The following is a 27,524-nucleotide window of genomic DNA, read 5'->3' on the forward strand; positions in this document are numbered from 1 at the left end:
AAGCCATCTCCTTTCATGAAAATTGTAGGCACAAAGCTTGGTCCTTTAGTCTCAGCTCCCTTTTCTGCAACCTGAAAGGGCATATGAACTATGAATGCCACACTGTTTCCTAAAGTTCGCATCTGAACGACTAATTGATTAAATGCCTGCTGAATGGGTGCTACGAAACAAGGTCGATGTCAACAATGACTGGAGCTAGGAAGAGGAGTTGTTTATAAACTTGACAGGCAAGGTGCCACACAAAATAAAATTCCTATAAACATTTCAGCAGGATTTTAGAGTCCTGTTTCCACTTTTCCAGATACTGGCTTACATATTTTATTTAATACAAAATTATTAATTGGTCATTATTTCTATAATCGATAGGAAGGTAATATATAGTGGAAGAATAGTGTTACTTTCTCTTGGAAAATTGGATAAAATACATAGTTGTGAGAATATATTGAGTAATAATGATACCATCATTATATGCTGTATCCAGAGCCCCTGTAACAGTGGCAGTGCTTGGATATTTGTACAATAAATTAATTAATAGAAAATTGGGATAATATTTAACACAGATTAATTCCACAAAAATGTATTGTGTATCAACTAAATGTTAAGCAATTTGCTAGGGCCTGAGGGGTCCAGCGGGGGGTCATACCTGCTCCTATGTCCACTATCAAAGAATGCCCCTTGTCTATGCCAGGTGATCATGCTCTTTGAAACCACAGTTTTGAGACGGATCCACAGGGAAGACCAGCTAGATGAGCCTAATCCAGAGACAAACTTTGTCTGTAAAGGGCCAGGAAGTAAATATTTTAGGCTTTGCGGGCCATACATTCCCTATTGTGGCTACCCAACCCTGCCTTTGAAGCACGATAAAGGCCATAGACGATATGTAAACAAATGGGCTTGGCTGTGTTGCAGGAAAGCTTTATTTACAAAAACAGGCCAAATTTGGCCCATGGGGTGGTTTTTTTTCTTTTTTTTTTTTTTTGGCTGCTTTGGGCCTTTGTTGCTGCACGCGGGCTTCTTTTAGTTGCAGCGACTGGGGGGCTAATCTTTGTTGTGGTGCTTGGGCTTTTCATTGCGGTGGCTTCTCTTGTTGTAGAACATGGGCTCTAGGTGCACGGGCTTCAGTAGTTGCGGCACGTGGGCCCTAGAGCACGGGGGCTTCAGTAGTTGTAGCATGTGGGCTCAGTCCTTGTGGCTCGTGGGCTCTAGAGCACAGGCTCAGTAGTTGTGGTGCATGGGCTTAGTTGCTCCACGGCATGTAGGATCTTCCTGGACCAGGGCTTGAACCTGTGTCCCTTGCATTGGCAGGTGGATTCTTTTTTTTTTTTTAACATCTTTATTGGAGTATAATTGCTTTACATTGTTGTGTTAGTTGCTGCTGTATAACAAAATGAATCAGCTATACATATACATATATCCCCATATCTCCTCCCTCTTGCGTCTCCCTCCCATCCTCCCTATCTCACCCCTCTAGGTGGTCACAAAGCACCGAGCTGATCTCCCTATGCTATGGCAGGTGGATTCTTAACCACTGCGCCACCAGGGAAGTCCCCCCGTGGGCAGTATTTTGCCAGAATCTATGTGGGAGACACTGGGGTGAAAGATCACCTTAATGCACCTAAAATTGTAGAATTTGGGAACAGAATGGACTGTACAGACATTGCCCTCTGTTTTACTCAAATGACAAAATGCCAACCCTGGTAAATCCTACTCTCCACTTACCTACTGTAATAGGTGAGTGTAAATTGAGAAGAGCACAGGATCATGCTCTCCAGAAATCCTACTGCACTTACCTAATGCACTCGTTATTCCTCAGCCCGAGAAGACTTTTCTAATTCTTTTTCTTTCTCATCTGACCTCCAGTACCACGGTGGCTGCCATGGACATGTGTGCCCAGATTGCCATGCAAGAAAGAACTTGCTGTTCAGGTGTTCACTTCTTCAGGAACCATCTTAGCTTTCCTGGCAAGGCCACATTCTTCCCAGGTAAGCCCTAGGCCATGACTGAAAATGGCAGAGGTATAAGGGCCTGGCCATTTTGGCTAAGGTAGAACTCTCTAACTCTTCCTCTTTGCCCCAGAGCTCTGCTTTAGGTTGGTCAATACTTTTACAAATCTCATCACTGTCTGAGTTTCTCCTCTCTTGATTCTGTTTCCTCTACCCTTCCTGTGCACAGGTGTCAAACAGCCTAATTTATTTTAAACAGGAATAGAATGTGCAACATACAGAAACATTTAAAGCTAATTTTATTTTTTCTTGTCTTAGTGTTTAAAACATTTGTTATAGCAAAAGATTTTTAAAAAAATGTTTTCCTAAAGGAAAGCACTGAATCATCATGCTGCTAATGGCGGTTATGGCTTCGCTCTGTTCTCTGCAAGCCTCCCTCTGCACCCTAAGCATTGAGACTTTCTCCCAGGAGACTAAAGCAGCAGTTCCAACACCAAAGAGCACCACTGACCAAAAGATAACAAGGTGTGACAAGGACTGACAGCTATTTTTCCACACCACTCAGAATAGTAAGGAAGCCTGTACTCCCCTGTAAAGCTTTGTCTCCCCAATGACTGTGCCTTGGAAATGCATTTATTATATTTCAAACTGTGACTTGACTCTATGATACAAGAAAAAACAATTTTTGAAAGGAAGCACAAGGTTTAGATAGTTATTTTGGCTGTTGATTGAATCAGTACAGTGTTAACTGGCTGATTCTTATCTAATATTCATACCTCCACTGTGCAGAGTGCTTTGCCGTTGAGAGATTTTGCCCTCCAATGTTTCATGTGAATCTTCTTACAATTTTGTGAGAGGACAAGGACAAGTAATGTAATCTGTGTCCTACATATAAGGAAAATGAGGTTCGTAGAGGTTTTGTGCTTTTTTTCAATGTCACATAGCAGGAAAATGCAAAAGCTGTCACTAGATCCTAGGTTGTTCAAGTCTGACCAAGACCCATTCTCCAATATTATATGGCTTGAGAGATGTTACTCTGACAAAATACAAGAAGACATCTGTTATTTCAGTCCCAGCTTTTATCAAATATGGCTTAGTGCATAATAACAAGTGAGGAACATTTGTTTCTTTATTCCATTTGCATGAGATGTAAAATAAAATAAAATATTCATTAATGAAAATTCCTTTGAAGTAGAATACTTGCACGCCCTGCTTAAGTATTAAAAGCTGCCAGTTCCTATTCACTAAGACTACTGTTGTGCAAAAACTAATTTGGTTGTGACTCATAATGAAGGTTTAGTGGATATAACAACTCAGGAATGGAAGAAACAGCGAATTCTCTGCCATTGGCATTTGGTTACCAACCAACACATTGGACTACTGGATTAGACTCATCAGTAAGCCATTGACCATAATATGACTGTTGAAAACATGTCTAATGATTTTTGGCCCAAGGAAACTAATGAAATTGAGCAGTTATGCAAGTTTTTTTTTTTCTTTTTTCTTTTGTAGCTCTCGAACTAAGCAGAATAACTTTACTAGCATTAAAAAGTTGAACTTGGAATGATTTAATGAAACCAATGAAACTTTTAAATAGGTAATTACACTTATCATATTAAAGGGAAATCAGAAAAGATACAAGAAAGCTTATGGAAATGTGATTTATTCAGGAGAAGGAATTACGAAAGAAAATAGACATATTTTAATTTGTTTTTATGCAAGCAAAGTGTGGACACCATCTTGTAGTGAAAAATGATTTCAAACATGCAGAATATAGGATAAAAATGGACAGTGTGCCTTTAATTCCACCTCTCTTTCCCAGAGGCAACAACTGTGAACAGTGTAGTGTCTATTTCTAGCTATGTGCACGTACAAATAAACATTTTTATATTAATTGGACTCTGTATTGTTCCACTACTCTTATTTTCACTAAATGATATGTATTACAGATCATTCTGTGTAAGTGCATGCATCATTATGTTTAAATATATCATATTAATCTATAGTATAGATGATACTGCAACTTATTTAGCCACTTCTCAATTAATATCCATTTAAATTGTTGCCCATCAACAATGTAGTGAGTGACATTGTACATGCCTATTGGTTCACATAAGAATCAGTACCCAGAAATCAAATCATGGGTTGGAAGCATCTGTATATTTAATATGTATGTATACCCTGCTGAATTGCCTTCCAAAAAGACTACCCATTTATTTTATCCCCAATAACATGAGAGAAATGTTCACAAACATGTATGTTATTATACTTTGAAAAAAATTATCTTTTCAAAGAAACAGCTCTTGGTTTTCTCAATCTTTTCTATTGTCTCTATTCTTTTTTTTTTTAACATCTTTATTGAAGTATAATTGCTTTACAATGGTGTGTTAGTTTCTGCTTTATAACAAAGTGAATCAGTTATACATATACATATGTCCCCATATCTCTTCCTTCTTGCGTCTCCCTCCCTCCCACCCTCCCTATCCCACCGCTCTAGGTGGTCACAAAGCACCGAGCTGATCTCGCTGTGCTATGCGGCTGCTTCCCACTAGCTATCTGTTTTAGGTTTGGTAGTGTATATATGTCCATGCTACTCTCTCACTTTGTCACAGCTTACCCTTCCCCCTCCCCGTATCCTCAAGTCCATTATCTAATAGGTCTGCATCTTTATTCCCGTCTTGCCCCTAGGTTCTTCTGACCATTTTTTTTTCTTTTTTCTTCTAGATTCCATATATATGTGTTAGCATACGATATTTGTTTTTCTCTTTCTGACTTACTTCACTCTGTATGACAGTCTCTAGGTCCATCCACCTCACTACAAATAACTCAGTTTCATTCCTTTTAATGGCAGGGTAATATTCCACTGTATATATATGCCACATATTCTTTATCCATTCATCTGTTGATGGACACTTAGGTTGCTTCCATGTCCTGCCTATTGTAAATAGTACTGCAATGAATATTTTGGTACATGACTCTTTTTGAATTATGGTTTTCTCAGGGTATATGCCCAGTAGTGGGATTGCTGGGTCCTATGGTAGTTCTATTTTTACTTTTTGAAGGAACCTCCATACTGTTCTCCATAGTGGCTGTATCAATTTACATTCCCACCAACAGTGCAAGAGTGTTCCCTCTTCTCCACACCCTCTCCAGCATTTATTGTTTCTAGATTTTTTTTTAAACATCTTTATTGAAGTATAATTGCTTTACAATGGTGTGTTAGTTTCTGCTTTATAACAAAGTGAATCAGTTATACATATACATATGTTCCCATATCTCTTCCCTCTTGCATCTCCCTCCCTCCCACCCTCCCTATCCCACCCCTCTAGGTGGTCACAAAGCACCGAGCTGATCTCCCTGTGCTATGCGGCTGCTTCCCACTAGCTATCTATATTACATTTGGTAGTGTATATATGTCCATGACACTCTCTCACCCTGCCACATCTCACCCCTCCCCCTCCCCATAGCCTCAAGTCCATTCTCTAGTAGGTCTGTGTCTTTATTCCCGTCTTGCCACTAGGTTCTTCATGACCTTTTTTTTTTTCCTTAGATTCCATATATATGTGTTAGCATACTGTATTTGTTTTTCTCTTTCTGACTTACTTCACTCTGTATGACAGACTCTAACTCCATCCACCTCATTACAAATACCTCCATTTCATTTCTTTTTATGGCTGAGTAATATTCCATTGTATATATGTGCCATATCTTCTTTATCCATTCATCTGTTGATGGACACTTAGGTTGCTTCCATGTCCTGGCTATTGTAAATAGAGCTGCAATGAACATTTTGGTACATGACTCTTTTTGAACTATGGTTTTCTCAGGGTATATGCCCAGTAGTGGGATTGCTGGGTCATATGGTAGTTCTATTTTTAGTTTTTGAAGGAACCTCCATACTGTTCTCCATAGTGGCTGTATCAATTTACATTCCCACCAACAGTGCAAGAGGGTTCCCTTTTCTCCACACCCTCTCCAACATTTATTGTTTCTAGATTTTTTGATGATGGCCATTCTGACTGGTGTGAGATAATACCTCATTTTAGTTTTGATTTGCATTTCTCTAATGATTAATAATGTTGAGCATTCGTTCATGTGTTTGTTGGCAATCTGTATATCTTCTTTGGAGAAATGTCTATTTAGGTCTTCTGCCCATTTTTGGATTAGGTTGTTTGTTTTTTTGTTATTGAGCTGCATGAGCTGCTTGTAAATCTTGGAGATTAATCCTTTGTCAGTTGCTTCATTTGCAAATATTTTCTCCCATTCTGAGGGTTCTCTTTTGGTCTTGTTTATGGTTTCCTTTGCTGTGCAAAAGCTTTTAAGTTTCATTAGGTCCCATTTGTTTATTTTTGTTTTTATTTCCATTTCTCTAGGGGGTGGGTCAAAAAGGATCTTGCTGTGATTTATGTCATAGAGTATTCTGCCTATGTTTTCCTCTAAGAGTTTGATGGTTTCTGGCCTTACATTTAGGTCCTTAATACATTTTGAGTTTATTTTTGTGTATGGTGTTAGGGAGTGTTCTAATTTCATTCTTTTACATGTAGCTGTCCAGTTTTCCCAGCACCACTTATTGAAGAGGCTGTCTATTCTCCACTGTATATTCTTGCCTCCTTTATCAAAGATAAGGTGACCATATGTGCATGGGTTTATCTCTGAGCTTTCTATACTGTTTCACTGATCTATTTTTCTGTTTTTGTGCCAGTACCATACTGTCTTGATTACTGTAGATTTGTAATATAGTCTGAAGTCAGGGAGCCTGATTCCTCCAGCTCCGTTTTTCTTTCTCAGTATTGCTTTGGCTCTTCGCAGTCTTTTGTGTTTCCATACAAATTGTGAAATTTTTTGTTCTAGTTCTGTGAAAAATACCAGTGGTAGTTTGATAGGGATTGCATTGAATCTGTAGATTGCTTTGGGTAGTAGAGTCATTTTCGCAATGTTGATTCTTCCAATCCAAGAACATCGTATATCTCTCCATCTATTTTTATCATCTTTAATTTCTTTCATCAGTGTCTTGTAATTTTCTGCATACAGGTCTTTTGTCTCCTTAGGTAGGTTTATTCCTAGATATTTTATTCTTTTTGTTGCAGTGGTAAATGGGAGTGTTTTCTTAATTTCTTTTTCAGATTTTTCGTCATTAGTGTATAGGAATGCAAGAGATTTCTGTGCATTAATTTTGTATCCTGCTACTTTACCAAATTCATTGATTAGCTCTAGTAGTTTTCTGGTAGCATCTTTAGGATTCTCTATGTATAGTATCATGTCATCTGCAAACAGTCACAGCTTTACTTCTTTTCCAGTTTGGATTCCTTTTATTTCTTTTTCTTCTCTGATTGCTGTGGCTAAAACTTCCAAAACTATGTTGAATAATAGTGATGAGAGTGGGCAACCTTGTCTTGTTCCTGATCTTAGTGGAAATGGTTTCAGTTTTTCACCATTGAGGACGATGCTGGCTGTGGGTTTGTCATATATGGCCTTTATTATGTTGAGGAAAGTTCCCTCTATGCCTGCTTTCTGGAGGGTTTTTATCATAAATGGGTGTTGAATTTTGTTGAAAGCTTTTTCTGCATCTATTGATATGATCATATGGTTTTTATCCTTCAATTAGTTAATATGGTGTATCACATTGATTGATTTGCATATAATGAATACTTGCATTCCTGGGATATACCCCACTTGATCATGGTGTGTGATCCTTTTAATGTGCTGTTGGATTCTGTTTGCTAGTATTTTGTTGAGGATTTTTGCATCTATGTTCATCAGTGATATTGGCCTGTAGTTTTCATTCTTTGCAACATCTTTGTCTGGTTTTGGTATCCGAGTGATGGTGGCCTTGTAGAATGAGCTGGGAGTGTTCCTTCCTCTGCTATATTTTGGAAGAGTTTGAGAAGGATAGGTGTTAGCTCTTCTCTAAATATTTGATAGAATTCGCCTGTGAAGCCATCTGGTCCTGGGCTTTTGTTTGTTGGAAGATTTTTTTTTTTTTAAAGATTTATTTATTGATTGATTGCTATGTTGGGTCTTCGTTTCTGTGCTAGGGCTCTCTCTAGTTGGCGGCAAGCGGGGGCCACTCCTCATCGCAGTGCGCGGGCCTCTCACTATCGTGGCCTCTCCCATTGTGGAGCACAGGCTCCAGACGCGCAGGCTCAGCAGTTGTGGCTCACGGGCCCAGCTGCTCCGCGGCATGTGGGATCTTCCCAGACCAGGGCTCGAACCCGTGTCCCCTGCATTGGCAGGCAGACTCTCAACCACTGCGCCACCAGGGAAGCCCTGTTGGAAGATTTTTAATCACAGTTTCAGTTTCATTGCTTGTGATTGGTCTGTTCATATTTTCTATTTCTTCCTGGTTCAGTCTCCGCAGGTTGTGCATTGCTAAGAATTTGTCCATTTCTTCCAGGTTGTCCATTTTATTGGCATAGAGTTGCTTGTAGTAATCTCTCATGATCGTTTGTATTTCTGCAGTGTCAGTTGTTACTTCTCCTTTTTCATTTCTAATTCTATTGATTTGAGTCTTCTCCCTTTTTTTCTTGATGAGTCTGGCTAATGGTTTATCAATTTTGTTTATCTTCTCAAAGAACCAGCTTTTAGTTTTATTGATCTTTGCTACTGTTTCTTTCATTTCTTTTTCATTTATTTCTGATCTGATCTTTATGATTTCTTTCCTTCTGCTAGCTTTGGCGTTTTTTGTTCTTCTTTCTCTAATTGCTTTAGGTGTAAGGTTAGGTTGTTTATTTGAGATGTTTCTTGTTTCTTTTTTTTAATTTAATTTTTATTTATTTATTTATGGCTGTGTTGGGTCTTCGTTTCTGTGCGAGGGCTTTCTCTAGTTGTGGCAAGTGGGGGCCACTCTTCATCGCGGTTCGCGGGCCTCTCACTATCACGGCCTCTCCTGTTATGGTGCACAGGCTCCATATGCGCAGGCTCAGTAGTTGTGGCTCACGGGCCCAGCCGCTCTGCGGCATGTGGGATCTTCCCAGACCAGGGCTCGAACCTGTGTCCCCTGCATTAGCAGGCAGATTCTCAACCACTGCGCCACCAGGGAAGACCCTGTGTCTTGTTTCTTAAGGTAGGATTGTATTGCTATAAACTTCCCTCTTAGAACTGCTTTTGCTGCATCCCATAGGTTTTGGGTCATTGTGTTTTCATTATCATTTGTTTCTAGGTAGTTTTTGGTTTCCTCTTTGATTTCTTCAGTGATCTCTTGGTTATTAAGTAGTGTGTTGTTTAGCCTCCATGTGTTTGTAGTTCTTACAGATTTTTTTTCTGTAATTGATATCTAGTCTCATAGCGTTGTGGTTGGAAAAGATACTTGATATGATTTCAATTTTTTAAAATTTACCAAGGCTTGATTTGTGACCCAAGATATGATCTATCCTGGAGAGTGTTCCATGAGCACTTGAGAAGAATGTGTATTCTGTTGTTTTTGGATGGAATGTCCTATAAATATCAATTAAGTCCGTCGTGTTTAATGTATCATTTAAAGCTTGTGTTTCCTTATTTATTTTCATTTTGGATGATCTGTCCGTTGGTGAAAGTGAGGTGTGAAAGTCCCCTACTATGATTGTGTTACTGTCGATTTCCCCTTTTATGGCTGTTACTATTTGCCTTATGTATTGAGGTGCTCCTATGTTGGGTGCATACATATTTACAATTGTTATATCTTCTTCTTGGATTGATCCCTTGATCATTATGTAGTGTCCTTCTTTGTCTTTTGTAATAGTCTTTGTTTTAAAGTCTACTTTGTCTGATATGAGAATTGCTACTCCAGCTTTCTTTTGATTTCCATTTGCATGGAATATCTTTTTCCATCCCCTCAATTTCAGTCTGTATGTATCCCTAGGTCTGAATTTGGTCTCTTGTAGACAGCATATATACAGGTCTTGTTTTTGGATCCATTCAGCCAGTCTATGTCTTTTGGTTGGAGCATTTAATCCATTTACATTTAAGGTAATTATCGATATGTATGTTCCTATTCCCATTTTCTTAATTGTTTTGGGTTTATTATTGTTGGTCTTTTCCTTCTCTTGTGTTTCCTGCCTAGAGAAGTTCCTTTAGCATTTCTTGTAAAGCTGGATTGGTGGTGCTGAATTCTCTTAGCTTTTGCTTGTCTGTAAAGCTTTTAATTTCTCCATCAAATCTGAATGAGATCCTTGCTGGCTAGAGTAATATTGGTTGTAGGTTTTTCTCTTTCATCACTTTAAATATGTCCTGCCACTCCCTTCTGGCTTGCAGAGTTTCTGCTGAAAGATCAGCTGTTAACCTTATGGGGATTCCCTTATGTGTTATTTGTTGTTTTTCCCTTGCTGCTTTTAATATTTGTTCTTTGTATTTAATTTTTGATATTTGATTAACATGCGTCTCGGTGTGTTTCTCTTTGGGTTTATCCTGTATGGGACTCTCTGTGCTTCCTGGACTTGATTAACTATTTCCTTTCCCATATTAGGGAAGTTTTCAACTGTAATCTCTTCAAATATTTTCCCAGTCCCTTTCTTTTTCTCTTCTTCTTCCTGGACCCCTATAATTCGAATGTTGGTGCGTTTAATGTTGTCCCAGAGGTCTCTGAGACTGTCCTCAATTCTTTTCATTCTTTTTTCTTTATTCTGCTCTGCAGTAGTTATTTCCACTATTTTATCTTCCAGGTCACTTATCTGTTCTTCTGCCTCAGTTATTCTGCTATTGATCCCTTTTAGAGAATTTTAAATTTCATTTATTGTGTTGTTCATCACTGTTTATTCGCTCTTTAGTTCTTCTAGGTCCTTGTTAAATGTTTCTTGTATTTTCTCCATTCTACTTCCAAGATTTTGGATCATCTTTACTATAATTATTCTGAATTCTATTTTCAGGTAGACTGCTTATTTCCTCTTCATTTGTTAGGTCTGATGGGTTTTTACCTTGCTCCTTCATCTGCTGTGTGTTTCTCTGTCTTCTCATTTTGCTTAACTTACTGTGTTTGCGGTCTCCTTTTTACAGGCTTCAGGTTCATAGTTTCCATTGTTTTTGGTGTCTGTCCCCAGTGGCTAAGGTTGGTGCAGTGGGTTGTGTAGGCTTCCTGGTGGAGGGGACTAGTGCCTGTGTTCTGGTGGATGGGGCTGGATCTTGTCTTTTTGGTGGGCAGGTCCACGTCTGGTGGTGTGTTTTGGGGTGTCTGTGGCCTTATTATGATTTTAGGCAGCCTCTGTGCTAATGGATGAGGGGTTGTGTTCCTGTCTTGCTAGTTGTTTGGCATAGGGTGTCCTGCAGTGTAGCTTGCTGGTCGTTGAGTGGAGCTGGATCTTGGTGTTGAGATGGAGATCTGTGGGAGATTTTTGCCATTTGATATTACATGGAGCTGGGTGGTCTCTTGTGAACCAGTGTCCTGGACTTGGCTCTCCCACCTCAGTGGCACAGCCCTGATGCCTGGCTAGAGCACCTAGAGCCTGTCTTCCACACGGCTCAGTATAAAAGGGAGAAAAAAAAGAAAGAAAGAAAGAAAGAGGAAGATAAAATAAAGTAAAATGAAATAAAATAAAGTTAATAATATAAAAAATAAAAAATAATTAAGAAAAAAAATTTTTTAAGTAATAAAAAAAAAAAAGCAGACAGACAGAACCCTAGGGCAGATGGTAAAAGCAAAGCTATACAGACAAAATGACACACTGAAGCATACACATACACACTCACAATAAGAGAAAAAGGGAAAAAAAAAATCGTTGCTCCCAAGGTCCACCCCCTCAATTTGGGATGATTCGTTGTCTATTCAGGTATTCCACAGATGAAGGGTACATCAAGTTGATCGTGGAGATTTAATCTGCTGCTCCTGAGGCTGCTGGGAGAAATTTCCGTTTCTCTTCTTTGTTCACACAGCTCCCGGTGTTCAGCTTTGGATTTGGACCCGCCTCTGCATGTAGGTCGCCTGAGGGTGTCTGTTCTTCTCTCAGACAGGACGGGGTTAAAGGAGCAGCTGCTTCGGGGGCTCTGGCTCACTCAGGCCGGGGGGAGGGAAGGGTATGGAAGCGGTGCGAGCCTGCGGCAGCAGAGGTCAGCATGACATTGAACCAGCCTGAGGCATGCGGTGCCTTCTCCAGGGGAAGTTATCCCTGGATCACAGGACCCTGGCAGTGGCAGGCTGCACAGGCTCCTGAGAGGGAAGGTGTGGATAGTGACCTGTGCTTGCACACAGGCTTCTTGGTGGCGGCAGCAGCAGCCTTAGCGTCTCATGCCCGTCTCTGGGGTCCACGCTGACAACCACGGCTCGTGCCCATCTCTGGAGCTCCTTTAAGTGGCGCTCTTAATCCCCTCTCCTCATGCACCAGGAAGCAAAGAGGCAAGAAAAAGTCTCTTGTCTCTTTGGCAGCTCCAGACCTTTTCCCAGACTCCCTCCCGGCTAGCTGTGGCACACTAGCCCCTTCAGGCTGTGTTCACGCAGCCAACCCCAGTCCTCTCCCTGGGATCCGACTGAAGCCCGAGCCTCAGCTCCCAGCCCCCGCCCGCCCCGGCAGGTGAGCAGACAAGACTTTCGGGCTGGTGAGTGCTGGTCGGCACCGATCCTCTGTGCGGGAATGTCTCCGCTTTACCCTCCGCACCCCTGTTGCTGCGCTCTTCTCCGTGGCTCCGAAGCTTCCCCCCTCCAACACCCGCAGTCTCCGCCCACGAAGGGGCTTCCTAGTGTGTAGAAACCTTTCCTCCTTCACAGCTCCCTCCCACTGGTGCAGGTCCCATCCCTATTCTTTTTTCTCTGTTTTTTTCTTTTTTCTTTTGCCCTACCCAGGTACATGGGAAGTTTCTTGCCTTTTGGGAGGTCTGAGGTCTTCTGCCAGCGTTCAGTAGGTGTTCTGTAGGAGTTGTTCCACATGTAGATGTATTTCTGATGTATTTGTGGGGAGGAAGGTGATCTCCGCATCCTACTCTTCCACCATCTTGAAGCTCCTCCTCCGTTGTCTCTATTCTTATTTCATTTATTTCTGCTCATATCTTTATTATTTCCTTTCTTTTTTTTTTTTTTTTAATTATTTATTTATTTATTTATTTTTGGCTGTGTTGGGTCTTCGTTTCTGTGTGAGGGCTTTCTCCAGTTGCGGCAAGCGGGGGCCGCTCTTCATCGCGGTGCGCAGGCCTCTCACTATCGCGGCCTCTCTTGTTGCGGAGCACAGGCTCCAGACGCGCAGGCTCAGTAGTTGTGGCTCACGGGCCTAGGTGCTCCGCGGCATGTGGGATCTTCCCAGACCAGGGCTCGAACCCGTGTCCCCTGCATTGGCAGGCAGATTCTCAACCACTGCACCACCAGGGAAGCCCTATTTCCTTTCTTTTGCTAACTTTGACCTTAGTTTGTTCTTATTTTTAAAGTTCCTTGTGGTGTAAACTTAGGTTGTTTATTTGAGATCTTTCTTTTTTCCTGATATATGTGTTTATCACTATAAACTTCCTTTTTAGATCTGCTTTTGCTACATCCGTAAATTTTGGTATGTTGTGATTCCATTTTCATTAGTCTCAAGATATTTTTAAATTTTCATTTTGATATCTTATTTGATCTTTTGGTTATTTGGGAGTGTGTTGTTTAATATCCATGTATTTGTGAGTGTTTCAGCATTCCTTTCTGGTGTCATTCCATCGTGACCAGAAAAGATACTTGACATAATGTCTACTTTCTTGAATTTTTTGAGACTTTTTTTGTGACCTAATGTATGATCTATCCTAGAAAATGTTCTGTGTGTGCTTCAGAAGAATGTGTATTTAGCTACTGTTGGATGGAATATTCTGTATATATCTGTTAGTCAGGTCCATTTTGTCTATAATGGTGCTCCGATGTTGGGTGCATAAATACTTACAATTGTTATAAATTCTTAATGGCAAATAAATAAAAGTATAAATGAGAGAGGAGACATTACAGCTGATACCACAGAAATACAAAGGATCATATGAGACTACTATTAAAAACTATATGCCATCAAATTGCACAACCTAGAAGAAATAGATAAATTCCTAGGAATATACCACTACCAGGATTGAATAATGAAGAATTAGATCATCTGAACAGACCAATAGTAAGCAAGGAGATTGCATCAGTAATCAAAAAGCCCAGGCAAATGCAACCAAACATTTAAAGAATTAATGCCAATCCTTCTCAAATTACTCCAAAAAATAGAAGAGGAGGGAATACTCCCAAACTCATTTTACAAGGCTACCATTACCCTGATACCCAAAGACAAATACTGAAATTACAAGAAAACTACAGTCCAGTATCCCTGATGAATATAGATGCAAAGATTCTAGACAAAATATTAGCAAACCAAATTCAACAGCACATTTAAAGGGTCATACATCACAATCAAGTGGGATTCATCCCTAGAAAACAAGCATGGCTCTACATATGTGAATAAACAAGTGTAATACAGCATACTAATAGAATGAAAGATAAAAACAACATGATCATCTCAAGAGATGCAGAAAAAGCATTTGTCAAGATTCAACATCCTTTCATGATAAAAAAACTCTTTAAAAATTGGATATATAAGGAACATACCTTAACATAATAAAGGCCATATGTGACAGTCCCAAAGCTGACATCACACTCAATGGTGAAAGTTTGAAAGCTTTTCCTCTAAGATCAGGAACAAGACAAGTGTGTCCACTCCCACCACTACTATTCAACATAGTATCAGAAGTCCTAGCCAGAACAATCAGGCAAGAAAAAGAATAAATGCATCTGAATTGGAAAGGAAGAAGTAAAATTGTCTCTATTTGAAAATGACATGATCTTATATATAGAAGATCCTGAAGACTCCACCAAAAAAACTAATAAACAAATTCAGTAAAGTTACAGGATACAAAATCAATGTACAAAAATCACTTGCATTTCTATACACTAACAATGAATTATCTGAAAAAGAAATAGAGAAAACAATCTCATTTACAATAACGTAAAAAATGATCAGATACTTAGGAATAAATTTAACCAAGGAGGTTAACCATCTGTACACAGAAAACTATAAAATATTGATGAATGAAATTGAAGAAGACACATTTAAATGGAAAGATATCCCATGTAAATGGCTTGGAAGAATTAATACTGTTAAAATGTCCATACTCCCCAAAGTAATCTATAGATTCAATACATCCCATCAAACTTTCAATGGCATTTTTATAGATATAAAAATAAATCCTAAAATGTGTATGGAACCACAAAAGATGCCAAATAAACAAAGCAATCATAAGAAAGAAGAACAAAGTTGGAGACATCACATTTCCTGATTTCAAACTATATTACGAAGCTAAAGTAATCAAAAGAGTATGGTAGTGACATAAAAACAGATATATCAACCAAAGGATCAGAATCAAGAGCCCAGAAATAAACCCATGCTTATACAGTCAAATAAAATTACAATTGAACCGAGGATACTTAATGGGGAAAGAGTGGTATCTTAAATAAATGGTGCTGGTTAATCTGATATTTACATGGAAAAGAATAAACCTGGACCCCTGTGTTACCCCCTCAGAAAAATTAACTTGAAATGGATTAGAGATTTTAAAATAAGACCTGAAATCATAAAACTCTTAGGAAAAAGCATAGGGAAAAAGCTCCTTGGCATTGGTCTGGACAGTGATTTTATGGATATGACACCCAAAGCACAATCAATAAAAGCAAAAGTAAACAAGTGTGACTACATCAAACTAAAAAGCTTTTGCACAGCAAAAGAAACGTTCAACAAAATGTAAAGGTAACATACAGAATGGGAGAAAATATTTGTAAACCACATATCGTACAAGGGGTTACTATCCAAAATATATAAGAAACTCATACAACTCAATAGCAAAAACCCCCAACTAATTCAATTGAAAAATGGCAAAGAACCTGAATAGACATTTTTCCAAAGAAGATATTCAAATGGCCAACAGGTACATGAAAAGGTGCTCAACATCACTAATCACCAGGGAAATTCAAATCAAAACAACAATGAGATATCGTTTCACACCTATTAGAATGACTATTATCAAAAAGACAAGAGATAACAAGTGCTGGCAAGGATGTGGAAAGAAGGGAACACTTGTGCGCTCTTGGTGGGAATGTAAATTGATACAGCCACAATGGAAAACAGTATGGAGGTTCCTCAAAATATGAAAAATGAACTAATATATGATCCAGCAATCCCAATTCTGGGTGTTTATCTGAAGGAAATGAAATCACTATCTCGAAGAGATATCTGTACCCCTGTGTTCATTGCAGCATTATTTCTAATAGCCAAGACATGGAAACAACCTAAGTATCTGTCGACAGGTGAATGGATAAAGATGTCACACACACACACACACACAAGACAATGGAATATTATTCAACCATAAAAAGAAGGAAATCACGCCATTTGCAACAATATGGATGGACCTTGAGGGCATTATGCTAAGTAAAATGTCAGCTAGAGAAAGACAGATACTGTGTGATCTCATTTTTATGTGGAATCAAAAAAAAATTCATGGAAACAGAGAACAGATTGGTGATTGCAAAGGCTGGGGGCTGAAAGGTGAGGAAAATGGGTGATGGTGGTCAAAGGGTACAAACTTCCAGTTGTAAGATGAGTAAGTTCTGGGAATGTAATGTAGAGCATGGTGACTCTACTTCACAGTACTGTATTATATATTTGAAAGTTTCTGGGAGAGTAGATTTTAAAAGTTCTCACCACACACACATACACACACACACAGGTCACTGTGTGAGGTGATAGATGTGTTAACTAACCTTATTGTGGTAATCATTTCTCAAAATATACCTATATAAAATCATTACATTGTATAACTTAAACTTAGACAATGATATATGTCAATTATATCACAATAAAGCTGAAAAAAATTAAAATTTTGCCTATCTGATGGTCAAAAACATCTTATGCTTGGTATTAATTCCAATTTTCCTAATTAATAATTAGAATGGATATAATTTTAGATATTTTTTGCTCATATGATCCTCTTGTGAAATATCTTTATAATTTTTGCTTAATTTCCTACTGAGTTGTTTCACCTTTGACTTTAGGTTGTTAGAAGATCTGTATATATTCTGGATTTTAATCCTGTCTGTTTTAAATAATTTTTCTCAGCCTTACACTTGTATTTTGCTTTTTCCTTACTGTGTCATTAAATGATGTGTTTACATACTCAAAGCTATTGATCTTTTCCTGTAGGCTTCTGTGTTTTGTGTCTTGCTTAGGAAGGCCTTTTCCACTTTGAAACAATGAGAAAAAATTCTCTTAATTTTTCCAGCATGTTTGAAATTGTGTAGTTTTCATACCCAGATCTTTAATCCATATGGAGTTTAATTTTTGAATGATCTGATGAAAATATCCAATCATATGGCTTTTTTTTTACAGATAGACAATTGTCCTAAGACCATTTGATAGATATTTAATTCATCTCTGACTGAATATCGAGTTTCTCTACAAACCTGTATTTGTTTTTAGACTTTATTTTCTGTTCCATTGATGTATTTTTCTAGTCCTGTACCAGTGGTACACTCTCTTAATTACCATAATTTTATAGGTAGAGGGTTACTACCCCACCCCCTTGTGCTATATGAGATATACCCCCTCTTTTCTCATGCATTTTCTTTTCCAAATAAGTTTTTGAATCAGCCTTTGAAGTTCTATGACAAAAATGCTAGGTTTTAAAAACTTGAGAGTGCATTGATTTTATGGGTTATTTCTAGCTATGTTCCCTTTCTCATTCCTAGAGTTAAAACACTTGTGCATTTATTTGGTCTTCTCTTTTTCTCCAAATCTGCATTCAGATTTCACAAAGATTTGACACTTGTATTGCTTTAAAAAAAACCTGCCTTTTTCACAGGCAACAAAAGTAAAAATAGATAAATTGGGCTGCATCAATATTAAAAACTTATGTGCATTAAAAGACACAATCAAAAGAATGAAAAGTCAACCTATAGAAGGGGATAAAATGTTTGCAAATCATATACCTGATAAGGGGTTCTTATCCAGAATATATGAAAACTCCTACAACTCAACAAAAACAACCCCCACAAATATCCAATTAAAAAATGGGCAAAGGACTTAAATAGAAATTTCTCCAAAGAAGATACACAAGTGGCCACAAGCATGTGAAAAAATGCTCAACATCACTAATCTTTAGGGAAATGCAAATCAAAACCCAAAATGAAATATCACCTCACATCTATTAGAATGGCCTACAAAAACAAACAAACAAACAAACAACAAAAAAAAAACCAAAATCAAACAAACAGAAAATGACATGTGTTGGTGAAGATATAGAGAAATTAGAACGCTTGAGCACGATTGGTGGAAATGTAAAATGGTGTACTCGCTATGGGAAACATTATGGCATTTCCTCAAAAGATTAAACAGAATTTCCATATGATCCAGAAAGTCCACTTCTGGTCATATACCCAAAAGAATTAAAACAGTATCTCAAAGAGATATTTGTACACCCATGTTTATAGCAGCGTTATTCACAATAGCCAATATGTGAAAGCAAAGAAGTGTGCATTGACGAATGAGTGGATAAACTGAATGTGATATAGGCATACAGTGGAATATTATTCAGCCTTAAAAAAGAAGAGAATTCTAACATACGGTACAGCATAGATGAACCTTGAGGTCATTATGCTAAGTGAAATAGCCAGTAACAAAATGACAAATACTATGTGATCCCACTTACATGGGACACCTAGAGCAGTCAAGTTCATAGAAACAGAAAGTAGACTGGTGGTTGACAGGGACTAGGGGGAGGAGGGCATTTACTACTTAATGGAAATAGAGTTTCAGTTTTGCAAGATGCACAAATTCTGGAGATTCATTGTAAACAACATGAATATATTTAAGAGAACTGAACTGTAGAGTTAAAAATTATTAAGATGGTCAATTTTACATTGTGTTTATTTTATCACAATTAAAAAACTGGCTTTTGGCTTTACTAATCAAATATATGTTTTTAATGTTTTCCATTTCTTAATTTCTGTTTTTATTTGTTGTAAGTCCTCCCTTTTGCTTTCCTTGCAGCGATTTCATTCTTTTCATTAGCATTTGCATTAGAAGTAGAGGTGTGTTAATATCTCTCAACATGATTGTGAAAAAATGTCAACATTTTCTTTTATTTCCAGAAGTTTTTCTGTATATATTTTTTAAATGTTGCTAGGCTCAGAAAGGTTTCTAGATGCTATATCTTTCAGGCAGATTGAACATTTTCTCAGTATTAAAAATTGTCCTATAACCCTCTTAGTCCAATTTAATTCTTTTGAATATGAATTCTTCTTTGTATTAGTATCAGCACACCTGTTTATTACCCCGTAGGTCTTTGACTAGTATATCCATTTTTTTTCTTTCTGTCCCTTAATTTTTAATCATTCTCTGTCCCATTGGTGTAGAATTGCCTGTTATCAGTAAAGCATACCTGGATTTTTAAAATCGATACTGGAAGCCCCTATTTTGTAATAGTGGAATTTAACACACTCATATTTACTGTTATTACCAATTTGTTTGATTTTATTCCTGCCACCTAATTTTATGTTGTCTGTTTACCATGCCTTTATTATTTTGTTTTCTCCTTCCTCACCCCTTGCCATTTGTTAGACTGATCAAACTTTCTTGGCCCCATTTTCTCTATTTCTAGTTTCTAATACTTAAAAATTTTTTACACATATTTAAACTTCTACTTTTTAATAAACATTTAGAAATAATATTTTTATGTTCCTTCAGAAATAGAAGAAAGTCTATTACTTTCTCCCATTCCCCTAAGATCCCCTGTGCAGTCATCATCTGAGGTTTTTGTTCTATATTGTCATCAACTTTCTATATAATGTAAACACATTTATTGAGATGTAACCAGAAATTATAGTGTATTCTTTGCTCACCACTCATGTGTCTCGTATCATCCACTTCCTTCCTTGCTTCCTTCCTTGCTTCCTTCCTTCCTTCCTTCCTCCCTCCTTTCCTTCCTTTCTTCCCTTTCTTCTTTTCTTTTCCTCCCTCCCTCCCTTTGTTGTTTTTTGTTTTGTTAAAACCCCCATCAAATATTTCTTTCAGAGAGGGTCTCTAGATAGTAAAATTTCTGATTTCTTGTTTGTCCAAACTGTCTTGAGCTTACCATCACATTGGTTAGATATTGATTTTTAGGTTCAAAATCATTGTCATGCGGAAGTATGGATGATAAGCCTGATGCTGGTATGATTTTTGTTTTCCTCCACTGGAAGCTTTTCAGATTTAGAGGTCTGAAATATCACCAGGATGTGTCCAAATGTGGGGCAGGTGTCCTGTTTTCATTCAACTTCTGTGATACTCAGTGGATCCTTTCACACTGAAGTGTTCCGTGTTTCCTCCACACTGGGGGGTTTTCCCAGGCTAACTCTCTGATTATTACCTCTATCCATTCACTTGGTTGTTGGAATTTATATCTCAGAACATCCTCCCCCAGGATTCCATGTCTTGTCATTTTTTTCTAAATTCTGAGAGATTCCCTCAATTTTATCTTCTAGATCATGAAATTAGTCTTTCTCTATTTCTATTTTGTTGTTCAGCCCTTCTATTAAATGCCATATTTGCCAGTAATAATTTATTTTTCCTTTTCTTTTCATTGTTGGATTGCTTTTCTTTGTAGAAATCTTTTCTTGTTTAATGGATGAAATCTCCTTTCATACCCTAAGTATGTATACTTCTCCTTTGTTCCCTAAATTATCTATTTCCTATAGAGTCAATTGTGCACCTTTGTCCAGGTTATACACCTTGGTCCTTTTCTTTCATCTTCCTTGTTTTCCTCACATCTGATGATTCACTTTATTTTGAATGAAGATTTGCATTTAGAAAAAATAGGATAGGAGCCAGGAAACAAGATGACGGAGTAGAAGGACATGCTTTCACCCCCTCTTGCAAGAACACCAGAATCACAACTAGCTGCTGGACAGTCATCGACAGGAAGACACTGGAACTCACCAAAAAAGATACCCCACATCCAAAGACAAAGGAGAAGACACAGTGAGATGGTAGGAGGGGCGCAATCACAGTAAAATCAAATCCCATAACTGCTGGGTGGGTGACTCACAGACTGGAGAACACTTATACCATAGAAGTCCACCCACTGGAGTGAAGGTTCTGAGCCCCACGTCAGGTTCCCAAGCTGGGGGTCTGGCAACGGGAGGAGGAATTCCTAGAGAATCAGACTTTGAAGGCAAGCGGGATTTGATTGCAGGACTTTGACAGGACTGGGGGAAACAGAGACTGCACTCTTGGAGGGCACACACAAAGTAGTGTGCACATCGGGACCCAGGGGAAGGAGCAGTGACACCAGGGGAGACTGAACCAGACCTACCTGCTAGTGTTGGAGGGTCTCCTGCAGAGGTGGGGTGGGGGAGGCTGTGGCTCACCATGAGGACAAGGAAACTGGCAGCAGAGGTTCTGGGAAGTACTCCTTGGCATGAGCCCTCCCAGAGTCTGCCATTAGCCCCACCAAAGAGCCCAGGTAGGCTCCAGTGTTGGGTTGCCTCAGGTCAAACAACCAACCAGGAGGGAACCCAGCCCCACCCATCAGCAGTCAAGCGGATTAAAGTTTTACTGAGCTCTGCCCACCAGAGCAACAGCCAGTTCTACCCACCACCAGTCCTTCCCATCAGGAAACATGCACAAGCTTCTCAGATAGCCTCATCCACCAGAGGGCAGACAGCAGGAGCAAGAAGAACTACAGCCCTGCAGCCTGTGGAACAAAAACCACATTCACAGAAAGATAGACAAGATGAAAAGGCAGAGGGCTATGTACCAGATGAAGGAACAAGATAAAACCCCAGAAAAACAGCCAAATGAAGTGGACATAGGCAACCTTCCAGAAAAAGAATTCAGAATAATGATAGTGAAGATGATCCAGGACCTCAGAAAAAGAATGGAGGCAAAGATCAAGAAGATGCAAGAAATGTTTAACAAAGACCTAGAAGAATTAAAGAACAAACAAACAGAGAAGAACAATACAATAACTGAAATGAAAACTACATTAGAAGGAATCAATAGCAGAATAACTGAGGCAGAAGAACGGATAAGTGACCTGGAAGACAGAATGGTGGAAGTCACTGCTGGGGAACAGAATAAAGAAAAAAGAATGAAAAGAAATGAAGACAGCCTAAGAGACCTCTGGGACAACATTAAACACAACATTTGCATTATAGGGGTCCCAGAAGGAGAAGAAAGACAGAAAGGACCCGAGAAAATATTTGAAGTGACTATAGTCGAAAACTTCCCTAACATGGTAAAGGAAATAGCCACCCAAGTCCAGGAAGCGCAGAGAGTCCCATACAGGGTAAACCCAAGGAGAAACATGCCGAGACACATAGTAATCAAATTGGCAAAAGTTAAAGACAAAGAAAAATTATTGAAAGCAGCAAAGGAAAAACGACAAATAACGTACAAGGGAAGTCCCATAAGGTTAACAGCTAATTTCTCAGCAGAAACTCTACAAGCCAGAAAGGAGTGGCATGATATACTTAAAGTGATGAAAGGGAAGAACCCACAACCAAGATTACTCTAGCCGGCAAGGATCTCATTCAGATTCGATCAAAAGCTTTACAGACAAGCAAAAGCTAAGAGAATTCAGCACCACCAAACCAGCCCTACAACAAATGCTAAAGGAACTTCTCTAAGTGGGAAACACAAGAGAAGAAAAGGACCTACAAAAACAAAGCCAAAACAATTAAGAAAATGGTCAAAGAAACATACATATTGATAATTACCTTAAACGTGAATGGATTAAATGCTCCAACCAAAAAACAGAGGCTAGCTGAATGGATACAAAAACAAGACCCACATGTATGCTGTCTACAAGAGACCCACTTCAGACCTAGGGACACATACAGACTGAAAGTCAGGGGATGGAAAAAGATCTTCCATGCAAATGGAAATCAAAAGAAAGCTGGAGTAACAATACTCATATCAGATAAAATAGACTTTAAAATAAAGAATATTACAAGAGACAGGGAGGGACACTACATAATGATCAAGGGATCAATCCAAGAAGAAGATATAACAATTATAAATATATATGGACCCAACATAGGAGCACCTCAATACATAAGGCAACTGCTAACAGCTATAAAAGAGGAAATCGACAGTAACACAGTAATAGTGGGGGACCTTAACAACTCACTTACACCAACGGACAGATCATCCAAACAGAAAATTAATAAGGAAACACAAGCTTTAAATGACACAACAGACCAGATAGATTTAATTGATATTTATAGGACATTCCATCCAAAAACAGCAGATTACACTTTCTTCTCAAGTGCACACGGAACACTCTCCAGGACTGATCACATCTTGGGTCACAAATCAAGCCTCAGTAAGTTTAAGAAAATTGAAATCATATCAAGCATCTTTTCTGAACACAACACTATGAGATTAGAAATCAATTACAGGGAAAAAATGTAAAAAACACAAACACATGGAGGCTAAACAATACGTTACTAAATAACCAAGAGATCACTGAGGAAATCAAAGAGGATATCAAAAAATACCTAGAAACAAATGACAATGAAAACACTACGATGCATAACCTATGGGATGCAGCAAAAGCAGTTCTAAGAGGGAAGTTTACAGCAATAAAATCCTACCTCAGGAAACAACAAACATCTCAAATAAACAATCTAACTTTACACATAAAGGAACTAGAGAAAGAACAAACAAAACCCAAAATTAGTAGAAGGAAAGAAATCATACAGATCAGAGCAGAAATAAATGAAATAGAAACAAAGAAAATAATAGCAAAGATCAATAAATCTAAAAGCTGGTTCTTTGAGAAGATAAACAAAATTGATAAACCATTAGCCAGACTCATCAAGAAAAAGAGGGAGAGGACTCAAATCATTAACATTAGAAATGAAAAAGGAGAAGTTACAACAGACACTGCAGAAATACAAAGCATCCTAAGAGATTACTACAAGCAATTGTATGCCAATAAAATGGACAACCTGGAAGAAATGGGCAAATTCTTAGAAAAGTGTAACCTTCCAAGACTGAACCAGGAAGAAATGGAAAATATGAACAGACCAATCACAAGTAATGAAACTGAAACTGTGATGAAAAATCTTCCAACAAACAAAAGTCCAGGGCCAGATGGCTTCACAGGTGAATTCTATCAAACATTTAGAGAAGAGCTAAAACCCATCCTTCTCAAACTCTTCCAAAAAACTGCAGAGGAAGGAACACTCCCAAAATCATACTATGAGGCCACCATCACCCTGATACCAAAACCAGACAAAGATACTACAAAAAAAGAAAATTACAGATCAGTATCACTGATGAATACAGATGCAAAAATCCTCAACAAAATACTAGCAAACAGGATCCATCAACACATTAAAAGGATCATGGGGCTTCCCTGGTGGCGCAGTGGTTGAGAATCTGCCTGCCAATGCAGGGGACACGGGTTCAAGCCCTGGTCTGGGAAGATCCCACATGCCACTGAGCAACTAGGCCCGTAAGCCACAATTACTGAGCCTGTGCGTCTGGAGCCTGTGCTCCGCAACAAGAGAGGCCGCGATAATGAGAGGCCTGCGCACCGCGATGAGATGAAGAGTGGCCCCCACTTGCCACAACTAGAGAAAGCCCTTGCACAGAAACGAAGACCCAACACAGTCATAAATAAATAAATAAAAATTAAACTTTAAAAAAAAAAAAAAGGATCATACACCATGATCAAGTGGGATTTATGCCAGGGACACAAGGATTCTTCAATATACGCAAATAAATCAATGTGATAAACCATATTAACAAACTGAAGAATAAAAACCATATGATCATCTCAATAGATGCAGCAAAAGCTTTTGACAAAATTCAACACCCATTTATGATAAAAACTCTCCAGAAAGTGGGCATAGAGGGAACATACCTCAACGTAATAAAGGCCATATATGAAAAACCCACAGCAAACATTATTCTCATTGGTGAAAAACTGAAAGCATTTTGTCTAAGATCAGGAACAAGATAAGGATGTCCACTCTCACCACTATTATTCAACATAGTTTTGGAAGTCCTAGCCACGGCAATCAGAGAAGAAAAAGAAATAAAAGGAATACAAATTGGAAAAGAAGAAGTAAAACTGTCACTGTTTGCAGATGACATGATACTATACATAGAGAATCCTAAAGATGCCACCAGAAAACTACTAGAGCTAATCAATGAATTTGGTAAAGTTGCAGGATACAAAATTAATGCACAGAAATCTCTTGCATTCCTATACACTAATGACGAAAAATCTGAGAGAGAAATTAAGGAAACACTCCCCTTTACCATTGCAACAAAAAGAATAAAATACCCAGGAATAAATCTACCTAGGGAGACAAAAGACCTGTATGCAGAAAACTATAAGACACTGATGAAAGAAATTAAAGATGATACCAACAGATGGAGAGATATATACCATGTTCTTGGATTGGAAGAATCAATATTGTGAAAATGACTCTACTACCCAAAGCAATCTACAGATTCAATGCAATCCCTATCAAATTACAAATGGCATATTTTACAGAACTAGAACAAAAAATCTTAAAATTTGTATAGAGACACAAAAGACCCCGAATAGCCAAAGCAGTCTTGAGGGAAAAAAACGGAGCTGGAGGAATCAGACTCCCTGACTTCAGACTATACTACAAAGCTACAGTAATCAAGACAATATGGTACTGGCACAGAAACAGAAACATAGAACTATGGAACAAGATAGAAAGCCCAGAGATAAACCCACGCACCTATGGTCAACTAATCTATGACAAAGGAGGCAAGGGTATACAATGGGGAAAAGACAGTCTCTTCAATAAGTGGTGCTGGGAAAAATGGACAGCTACATGTAAAAGAATGAAATTAGAACACTCCCTAACACCATACACAAAAATAAACTCAAAATGGATTCGAGACCTAAATGTAAGACCGGACACTATAAAACTCTTAGAGGAAAACATAGGAAGAACACTCTTTGACATAAATCACAGCAAGATCTTTTTTGACCAACCTCCTAGAGTAGTGGAAATAAAAACAAAAATAAACAAATGAGACCTATTGAAACTTAAAAGCTTTTGCACAGCAAAGGAAACCATAAACAAGTTGAAAAGACAACCCTCAGAATGGGAGAAAATATTTGCAAACGAATCAACAGACAAAGGATTAATCTCCAAAATATATAAACAGCTCATGCAGCTCAATATTAAGAAAACAAACAACCCAATCCAAAAATGGGCAGAAGATCTAAATAGACATTTCTCCAAAGAAGACATACAGATGACCAAGAAGCACATGAAAAGCTGTGCAGCATCACTAATTAGTAGAGAAATGCAAATCAAAACTACAATGAGGTATCACCTCACACCAGTTAGAATGGGCATCATCAGAAAATCTACAAACAACATATGCTGGAGCGGGTGTGGAGAAAAGGGAACCCTCTTTCACTGTTGGTGGGAATGTACATTGATACAGCCACTATGGAGAACAGTATGGAGGTTCCTTAAAAAACGAAAAATAGAATTACCATATGATCCAGCAATCCCACTACTGGGCATATACCTAGAGAAAACCATAATTCAAAAAGACACATGTACCCCAATGTTCATTGCAGCACTATTTACAATAGCCAGGTCATGGAACCAACCTAAATGCCCATCGACAGACGAATAGATAAAGAAGATGTGGTACATATACAATGGAATATTACCCAGCCATAAAAAGGAATGAAATTGGGTCATTTGTAGAGACGTGGATGGATCTAGAGACTGTCATACAGAGTGAAGTAAGTCAGAAAGAGAAAAACAAATATCGTATATTAATGCCTATATGTGGTACCTAGAAAAATGGTACAGATGAACCGGTTTGCAGGGCAGAAATTGAGACACAGATGTAGGGAACAAACGTATGGACACCAAGGGGGGAAAGCGGCGGGGGGATGGGGGAGGTGGTGTGATGAATTGGGAGATTGGGGTTGACATGTATACACTGATGAGGATAAAATGGATGACTAATAAGAACCTGCTGTATAAAAATAAATAAATAAAATAAAATTCAGAAATTCAAAAAAAGAAAAAAAAGAAGATTTGCATTGATTACTCTAGATCTGAGGGGAGCAGTTCTGTTGGCCCAATGGTATTCTCCCCCAGTTTATGGCAGGCGGCTAACTGAGGCTCTGGATAAGTAGTTGGACTGTGTCAACTGGCAGGCTTCTCTATGGGGTGGGTGGGCTTAGAGGCATCTCTAATCCACTGCCAAGAAGCAGTGCTCTATGCTGCTGGTGGAGGATTTTAGTGTAACTCCTTCCTAGGCAGTGCTGCTCCCTGCACCCATACCCATACCACCACACACACATACACACACAGACACACACAGGCACACACATACACACACAGGCACACACATACACACACAGACACACACAGGCACACACAGGCACACACATACACACACAGACACACACAGACACACACAGGCACACACAGACACACACAGACACACACAGACACACACAGGCACACACAGACACACACAGGCACACACACACTCTTGTAAGGAGCTTTTTCCAGTCAGGTAGTTTCTTTTTGTTTTAGCCTAGGGTCAAATGCCAAAACTGTATGTCAGTGTG

The sequence above is a fragment of the Balaenoptera musculus genome, chromosome X, assembly GCF_009873245.2.
Source record: "Balaenoptera musculus isolate JJ_BM4_2016_0621 chromosome X, mBalMus1.pri.v3, whole genome shotgun sequence".
Lineage (NCBI taxonomy): Eukaryota > Metazoa > Chordata > Mammalia > Artiodactyla > Balaenopteridae > Balaenoptera > Balaenoptera musculus.